The sequence below is a fragment of the Berghia stephanieae genome, chromosome 6 (genome assembly GCF_034508935.2).
Source record: "Berghia stephanieae isolate SIO BIC M18660-M18661 chromosome 6, UCSD_Bste_1.3, whole genome shotgun sequence".
NCBI classification, from domain to species: domain Eukaryota; kingdom Metazoa; phylum Mollusca; class Gastropoda; order Nudibranchia; family Aeolidiidae; genus Berghia; species Berghia stephanieae.
The window spans coordinates 47663082-47673081 of NC_088365.1; the positions used below are offsets into that span (position 1 = coordinate 47663082).

Sequence of the window (10000 nt, forward strand, 5' to 3'; positions counted from 1 at the left end):
GAAACGGCTTTATATGATTTAATATGATATGGTATGGTACGATATTATATGATATGGCATGAAATGTCATGAATATGATTTAATATGATATGATATGATACGGTATGGTAATATAATATGATAAGATATGATATAATATATGTATAGTGATATACATATGCTTCAGAACTTCAATATGGAATATAAAACATTATCAAGGTTTGTCAAATCAATCAAGAAATTATTACTTTCTCTCCCCCTCCCCCTCCCCTTTAATAAAAAAAAAATCTCCTTTCCTTTTTTTCTTTCTTTAGCACTTACACTGTAATATTACTATACAGTTGAGACAGACTGACGTCAACAATATTCAACGTTCGCAAACACGCCTTACGCCTTACGCCGTATCACGTAAACGTCACATGATTCGCTACCAACCAATGCAAAGGAGGTACATTGTGGCGTCTACACATATTTTCAAACAGTCCCCATTTGGCTCTGTATTGTTGTTGTTTTGTTGTTTTTTTGTTGTTGTTTTTTTTAAAAATATTTCTTTTCTTTTTGTGCACCCCACAAAAAAGTCGCTTCAATTCAAATAAGCTAATCACGTGATACGTAAGTTTCCGGCGTGTGTTACGTAAGGTGTTTTTTTCCTACAAAAATTGCGCATATCATTTTCTTAAACCTGTATTTAGGAATCAATTTATTCATCTGTTTGTCAATGTATCTAATTATTTATTTAGTTATTTATTTCCTTATTTATCGTGTACATATTAATTTTAAAAAATCTAATTTTAATCATTCATATATACATATGCTCATCCATTCCTTTATTCAGTCAATCATCCATTCATCCATCAATACATCCTTTCATTCATCATTCATTCATTCATTCATTCATTCATTCATTTATCCATTCATTCATTCATTCATTTATCCAATTATTCATTTACTCATCCATTCATTCATTTATTAATTCATCCATCCATTCATACATCGGTCCATTCCAACATCCATTCATTCATTCATCCAATCAGTCATCCATTCGGTCGTTCATTCATTCTATTATTCATTTACTCCCATCAATTCAATCAATTTCTTCCTTCCGCTGTGTTACTATACATAAGAAACACATATCGCCATTGTTCTACAATCGTATAATATGATATCTAATATTACATGATAATCGCATGATTTGATCACAATTCACTCATTCATTTCTAACTAAAATTTAGTCCCAAAACTCTGAAGCTCATCCATATAATTTTACCGCTACGCGTTTAGCTAAAATACTCACAAAATCCGCCAACCAGATATATCGTACCAATTCACAAAAACATAATAGTATGTGTAACCTTAAACGTTTGTAGTCTCATTGATATAACTTAGTGAGAACTAATCATTAAAAAGAGCTGAGTGGCGTTAGTTTCGTTTCATCTATTCTGTATATTATAAATGACCGATAATTCTATACCCATAATTCACTTCCCATAGACTTGTATATAAAATGATAATAATAATAATAATAATAATAATAATATGATTACCGTGACGCATCATCAAATTCCTACGACAATTGGATTCAATAGTCTGATGTCACGTCGCCCAGATTTATGATATTTTTTTTCTCTCCTCTGGATACGCTTTTATGCTTATCGGAGAAATATTTCACATGGGCGTCCGCCATTGTTCCGATAGTTTAGAGCCAGTTACTAAGTAACCATGGGTCAATACGAGGGAAGTGACGTTAAGACTGTTGAAGCGTATTCTTGCTAGCAATCCTTCTAACGGCGAGGATATATTTCTTTTGAAACAATACGGTATTATCCATAATAACTTTGGTGGGGGGAGGGGGGGGGTCCCGATGGCTCAGTTGATAGAACACACTCACCACTTCACACGCAAGGGGAACGAGATCGATAACGTATGCCCCCTGTCCACCCAACAGTGTTTGGATAGCTTGGTCTGTTAGATCTGGCGGAAAGTGTTTGGCGGTAGACTAGCGCCTTATCCAAAAGGTATTATTGTCCGTTTCACGCTCTAGAAACCGGGATAAATTTCGGCTAATCCCATGAGCCTAATGGCTCTGAAGGACTAATTTATTTATCCCTATTAACCGCACCGAACCTAATAAACGCAACCGTTTAACCAAACTTGTTAAAGCGCATGTTACGCTTAAGGGAGATAATACGGTTAGTGATCTGGTTTTAAAATAAACAAATAAAGTAAAATTCCCTTTTTATCCCATACGGGAAATGTTTTCTCTTGGGTCTATTCCAAGGGAAAACTGGAATAACCCAGGCGTCAGCCGCAATGAAGCGCCGCAAATTGAGCTAGGGTGAGGTGACTTGTTCAAGACCACACAGAGCAGCGGCGGGTGATCAGACTCGGTACCCTTCGAGTACGAAGCAAAGATCTTACCGCTGAGACCCGCTGATCCCCCCCCCCCCCCCCCCCCCCCCCCCGCCCCAAGCTATAGCGCTTACCATTTTTACAAAGAGAGCATATATAGCCCGAGTTACATCCCTTAATCTGTAGTACTCCGAAAAAAAACCCAGGCAAACAAGTATCTAAAATTATGGCCAGAAAACTCGTCCTCCAAATATTGATAGATTAAAATAAATATCATCTTGTCAAAAATTCTCAAACCTGGGACATCGCAATAGTCCCAAATTTTAGAGTTTTTTTTTCCGAGATGAGGATCAATTTAATCAATCGATATTTCAGGGACGAGTTTTCTGATCAAATCTTTAAATACTTATTTTTTTTTTTTTAGGAGAAAGGCAGAATACTGATCACAGTTGTATTTTCTATATTCTTCTATCCCTCTTCGTAAATAGTAACGCGTAATGATATCAATTTTACAATCATAATCTGTGACGTCAGATTATCAAACGTCAACTTTCACTAAAATTAGACTTTTTAAAAAAAGAAGTAGATCTATCATTTAAATAATTTTGAAAATGTCTTTTAATCAGGGATGCCGAAACCGGAATGGATTGACAGGTGGAATAAAAGATTTCTTACACTCTTGCCTTTTGGAATTCGAACTTTGTTCCCAACGCGCACTCGCAAGCTCTTGCAGGGGTTGGGAACACGTCCGGAATTCCAAAAAGGAAAGAGTGTAAGAATCGTATATTGTCCCAAAAGCCGAATCCAAACTATATAATAATTTCTATTGTCTCAAAAACTACCTTAGAGCTTGGCTTTTCTGTTGTTGTTTCAGCCATTCACATTTTCATAATAGGGCAGATCGGTCTACAAGACACACACACATTCTATTCTTCCGGTTCCAAACACTTCGGAAGTGTGTATATATAACCATTCCTTCGGATGAATAAGTTACATATTGAATCAAAAAGGTGGAATAACTATTTCAGTAGCTAGATGTATAGGCGGATTTTTTTAGGACTCTCTCTCTCTCTCTCTTTCTCTCTCTCTCTCTCTCTCTCTCTCTCTCTCTCTCGTGTGTGGCATATCACTTGGACGTAGCCTCCCACACAGTCCTTCGGAAGAAGTCTCTGTCTTGTGCCCATCTGCCACATTCCGTCACGCCGTTGTTGAGCCATTCCTGTATATCCTGTTGCCATCTTCTTTGTGGTCTGCCTTTGCCTCTTTTGCCCTCCGCCATGCCCTCCAGTACATACCTATCTTTAAGGACTACGGGACGTAAAAAGAGCGGGGATGGATGACTTTTATTCACGATTATAAATTATATTTAGACTTTTTTAAAAATTAAGATTCTGTGACGGGTTGTGTGTGTTAATTTTTGGGATCGAGTCCAACCGATAGCTCAATGGTCTGGATTCGAACTAGTATGCGCGCTATGGCTCTCGTTACCAGCTGCACCACTCAACCTATATCACAAACGGCTCAGGTTTAATCTAGGGGTGATTAAGAATTGCCTTAGGGTCCCTTATAACTTAATTGTATTAATAACAAGTGAGTCAAGACAATAGTAACGCCCAATGCAATAATAACAATTCTATACATAAAGTTTAATTAGATTGTTACAGGAAAAGATAGAAAGAATAAGTATTTATTTAATATCAGGAAGAATAGCTCTAATTGAGTGGATCTAATCTAGTATATATATATTTGTTACTTTGATATAATCATATGTGTCTGTGGAAAATACATTTGAAAATGGTATAAGCCCGTTTGGCTTATCTTTATCCCGTCGGCTTGCTTGACTGAGGCAAATGTATCAGCTAGTTCCAGGGTTGGCGCCTGCTTTGCAGAGTTTTCTGGACATCACAACAGTGTGTTGTAGTTAGGCTGACATCAGGGTTTTACCGCTGTTCAAGGACTGGGATGCAGGGATTCGGCACAACTGGGTGCTCCAACGACACGGAAAAGGACCAGGAAAATGGCCAGGACTCAGGATCAGGACAAGGACCTTCAATTTAAGAGTTAAAACAACAAGGTCTTAGAGCCAATCGAGTTTGTCTTTCGCCACCGAATCGTTCTTGAGCGACACATCATAATAGCCTTTATTTGCCGACAAAGGCAAGGGGAAGCAGTAACTTCATGATAATGGGAGTTAGTATATGTTTTAAACATCAACTGACAGTCGAGCTATCTTACATGATGAGAATTTAACAGGGTTGTGTCCCTGGTATTTCTTTATTTATTTTTATTAATTATAATTGGGGTTATGATGTGTGGCCGGCGATTGGCGGTAGGGTAAAGACATTCAAGCAATATACATATTGAATATAAATGAAAAAAAAATAGCATAGATCATAAGCAAATGTTAACTATAGTATAAGATACATATAGATATAGTTTTGTACAGGTATCCCAACTTACGAACATCCATGGAATAGCACAATTAAAATATATACACGAACTATAATAGTAATGCTAGATTAAATTGAATTCACAGTAATATCTCGTTCAACTTTGAATGTTAACCAATAATTCATTTTACCTCCAGCCGAGATAGACAAACTTTTACAAGTTTGAAATTGGAGAGATAGCTCTTTTCTTGTGGGCTTCTTAGCGTGTGTGTGATCAGATTCAGATATGAATTTGGTTTTGTGAAACGAAAATAGCCAATCAGAAGAATTTCCTGTTTTAGATAGCCAATGATATCCAGATGCGTTGGTAAGAAAGAATAACGGATAATTACCGGAGAGACTAGACCTTAATTGTAATTTGAGCTACTCTTGAACGAGACAAGACCTCAGGGCATATGCACGATGGCGACTTGTTTGGAAAAGGTAATTAGCAGGTGGCATGAATACAATGGGCAGACAATTTGAACAGGTAAATAAGCCTTAAGCTGAAAGTGAGTGTTCCGTTATACAATGGAAATGTTTCCCACCTAACGACCAAAATTTCCGTTAGAAAGATTTGGAGCTTTATTGGAGAAAGGCTATCCGTGTTTGAGTATTTTTAATGGAGGTGTTGATCAAATATATGTCTCGTCCACTAGGTTTGAAGTGGTTTTGAACCGAGACGCTGACGAATGATAAAGAAACACGCAGTGAAAGAAAATCGCTCGTCACAGATTCCATTACTCTGAAACCAACAAAGGGGCCGAGGTCGATCACGGGTGCGGTCGAGATTTATTTTTTTTAGACTCCCCCCCCCCCACCCCCACCCCCGTCCACCCAGCAGTGATTGGGTAGCTGGATCTGTTAGATATGGCGGAAGGCACTTTGCGATAGACTACCGCCCTATCCAAAGGATAATAAGCAATTGTTATTGTCCGTTTCACACTATAGAAACAGGGATAAAATCCGGCTCCAAGGGCCTTATGGCTCTAAAGGACTATTATGACTTTGAAACTAGCGTCCTATCCAAAGACTAGCAAGCAATTGCTATTGTCCGTTTCACGCTATATACACCGGGATAAAACTCCGGCTCCATGGGCCTCAAGGATCTAAAGGACTATAATGACTATGAACCAGAAGATCAATTACACAAGGTAATGTATGTATATGGTCCTCCGGAGGAGTGGTTTTACACTTCCAATGAGATTGGAACTGGTTTGTTTTCACATCACACACATTCGTTCCGATTCCCTATAATGTATTGTAAATATATTATTATCCATCGCCATCAGCAGGTATTGATCGTATCGTATCGCATTCTTGTAGAACACATCTTTCTTATCATTTTTGAAAAATCTTACCCATGGAAAAAAAAAAGATAACATGTGTATATTATGTGTCCATCCAGTGCGCTATGTTATGTTATGGCGTTATCGGAATCAAATTTATTATCTTTGACATTTCGTTGTACGTGTATAATTAATTATTAATGATATCACATTGTATTGTATTTGATTAAAAGTCATGCTAGAGCATACATTTTCTGTCTACATTTATTGTTTGTATTATAATATATTATATATATATATATATAGAATACAAATTGTCACTCACATTTTTTGTGGCCGAAACGTTCGTTTCTGTGTCTCTTTACACGTCCTCAGTCGGCGTAATCCTTAATAGATGAAACGTTCGTTTCTGTGTCTCTTTACACGTCCTCAGTCGGCGTAATCCTTAATATCTATTAAGAATTACGCCGACTGAGGACGTGTAAAGAGACACAGAAACGAACGTTTCGGTCACAAAAAATGTGAGTGACAATTTGTATTCTATATTAGCTCTAACCATCATTATCATGCACTTTCGTACCTATGAGTACTCACCAACACTCATATATATATATATATATATATATATATATATATATATATTATATATATATATATATATATATTATATATATATTATATATATATATATATATATATATATATATATATATTATATATATATTACCTTGTACTATGGATGTAGGGGGTCCCAATAGCTCAGATGGTAGATCACTCGCTTCACACGCAAAGGGACCAAGATCGATACCGGGTACAGACCCCGGGGGTCCATCCAGTAGTGATTGGGTAGCTGGGTCTTTTAGATTTGGGGGAAAGAATAGATGGCGCTGCTCATGTTATTGCTCTTCAATTCATCTATTTATTTTATTTTTCATTAAGTACTTTGCGATAGGCTAGCGTTCTATCCAAAGGGAGGGTAGGAAACAATTGCTATTGTCCGTTTCACGCTATAGAAACCGGGATAAACTCCGGCTCCACAAGCCCAATGGCTCTGAAGGGCTATTACTATGGGGGGTCCTGATAGCTCAGATGGTAAAGTACTCGCTTCACATGCAAAGGGACAAGATCGATCCTGGAAGGGATGGATATTTATTTTTTCTTCTTCCGACCTTCCCTCCTCTGCCCTCCCCGTCCACCCAGCAGCTATTTCGTATCTGGGTCTGTTAAAAACCTGACAGAAAGTACTTTTCCATAGCATCGTATCTAAAGGGTAGCAATCAATCGCCATTGTCCTTTTTACGCTATAGAAACAGGGATAAACTCTGGCCCCACATGTCTAATGGCTCTGAATGACAGTTTTTTTTGGGGTTTTTTTTTTTATCTTGTACTAAAAGACGATGGGCCAAAAATGTCATTATGCGCCATCCGACACGAAATGCTTGAGCATTTAAATAGCGCAAAATCCACTAAACGTGTCACAGCCCTTTACAAGGAGGTTCCAAGCCAACAACACTCAACATGTAGGTCGAGAATAATAAAATTGACTACAATTTATCTACATATAAATCACGAAATAAAAGTCCTCGACGTTAATGTTAAAGGACCGCTATATATATATATATATATATATATATATATATATATATATATATATATATATATATATATATATATATATATATATATGAGTGTTGGTTTGCACTTGTAGGTACGAGAGTGCTCGATAATGTTGGTTAGAGTTAATATTAAAAATATAAATAAAGTCACATATTTTTGGCCGATACATTTGTTTCGATGATCTCCAGTCGTCAGAATGCCCGTAGTGTGAAAAAGAAAAAAAAAACACACTAAGGACATTATGCCGACTGACGACATGGAGACCATCGAAACAAATGTATCGGCAAAAAATATGTGAGTGACTTTATTTATGTGTTATATACTTCTACAGTACTGTTTCATGCCACTAGGGCAATATATGGGAAGTGTGTGTAATCGTTTTTGTTGTTTATGATTGTGTGTTGTTTCTGAAACAACTCGGTAGAAAGTAAACAATAATTATATAATATATATATATATATCATATTAATAAATATATATATATATATATATATATATAATATATTATATATATATATATATATATATATATATATATATATATATATATATTATATATATATATATAAATATAATTTGGGGGAATAAATAATAAAAACAATAACACAAAATTAGCATAGTAGAAGTCGTGGTGCACCAAGGGCTCCGAATGTGTTGTTTCCAACGCCTGTTATCCCATTCCATCTGCAACAAAAACAAGGAAACGACCCCAAAGAATTCCCCTGGGCCATCTCCTTTTTTCCCCCCAATTGACACGAGCCGCCAGCTCCGGTGTACATCATTACATGGATACAATCATCAGCTGATTCTCTAGGGAAATCAAAGGATATCGTGTTTGTCGCCTTACGTCACCACCTCCCCACCCCCTCCCTTCCATTCACCCAACCCCGATCCACCCTCTGAACTCGGTGTGTGTCAACAAAACAGAGTCAGGCCTATCGGATGTCAAGCTCTATTAACGTGAAAAGAAACACAAACGAGAACTAAACAATCGGGAAGAAAAGTCGTGATGTCGCAACCTCTACTTTTCTGGTTCCTATAGATAGTATGCGCTTGGCTAACAAGCTCGCAACATTGCCATCCGGAAGTATAATAACGGACCAACAGACAAAACTCTTCTGTAACCATGAACTTTTATAGTCTGGATAACACAATTAAGTGAGAATTACTCATAAACGTGGATGGCAAATAAACAATAACAAAGACCTGAGTGACGTCAACTTCGTTCTATCTATCCTTGGAAGTGTGTAGGTGACCAGTCCTTCCTTGCTCTGCTCTCTCTCTCTCTCTCTCTCTCTCTCTCTCTCTCTCTCTCTCTCTCTTTCTTTATTTCTCCCTCTCTCTCTCTCTCTCTCTCTCTCTCTCTCTCTCTCTCTCTCGCTCATTATCTCTCTATCTTAGTGGCCAGGTATAATAAATGAAAACGTTGCATATTGAATCATAAGGTGGTATAACTAATTTAGTAACAGAATGTATAGGCAGATTCTAAGAATTGCGGGACGTAAAAGAACGAGGATGAATGATACTGATCTTTATTGACGTTCAGCATATATTTAGACTGCAAAATAAGATACCGCCACTCTGAATCCTGAAGATCATTTACACAAGGTATGTATTCATCGTCATATCGTGTCGCGCCAGTGGTGGATCCATTGGATGGCTTCAGGGGTGCAGCCTCTCAGGTCCATATCACTGATATGTGGTCAAAGTTCGCACTCGTGAAGGATGTGGTCCATGTTTTGAGCCGTGCGTCCACATTGACATCGGCAGTCTGAAGAAAGTCCCCATTTTTGTAAGAGGTATGTATTCAATCCGTCAGAAGATCAATTTTACACTTCAAAAAAGAAATAAGAATCAGTTTTTTTTACGTCACACTTGTTTTCTTCTCTATTACTTGGCACCATAAAACGATATATCATCCGTTGTTACCCACCAGGCAGGTCTTAATATTACACGACATAAGCGTGGTGAGAAAATGTGAGGAAAGAGCTGTTTCCAAGGGATAAACTTTGCGTCGCCCAACAGCAGGATTCGAACTATGAGATTTAAAGACCAGACCAAGTGTCCAACCACAAGACCACAAATCCCATGTAACAACTGATTGATCACACATTTAAGAAATATATTGAGCAAACTATTGGTCAAAGCGCTTTACAAGAGGTCCCTAGCCAACAGAAACAACACGTAGGAGGAGACATGACGCCTATTAGGCGATATTACAATTCTTTTTTTCCAATAGACAACGCTGTTAACGACCAGGTACTGATTTTACACCTGCGTATGGCGAGATAATGTGAGTAAGGAGCGATTTCCAAGGACTCAACTCAGCATCCTCAC

General features: G+C 37.5%; 1 protein-coding gene and 1 long non-coding RNA gene across 2 annotated transcripts in view; both read right to left on the minus strand.

Moving 5' to 3' along the window:
* LOC144975155 (mitochondrial inner membrane protease subunit 2-like) overlaps nt 1–10000 on the minus strand; it is a 246959-nt gene that overhangs the window by 217165 nt on the left and 19794 nt on the right. The window lies entirely within an intron of this gene.
* LOC144975158 (uncharacterized) lies at nt 3954–5350 on the minus strand. Its single transcript, XR_013645869.1, has 2 exons — nt 4910–5350; nt 3954–4375 (listed from the first exon to the last, which is right to left on the minus strand). It is a non-coding gene; the product is annotated as an uncharacterized LOC144975158 (long non-coding RNA).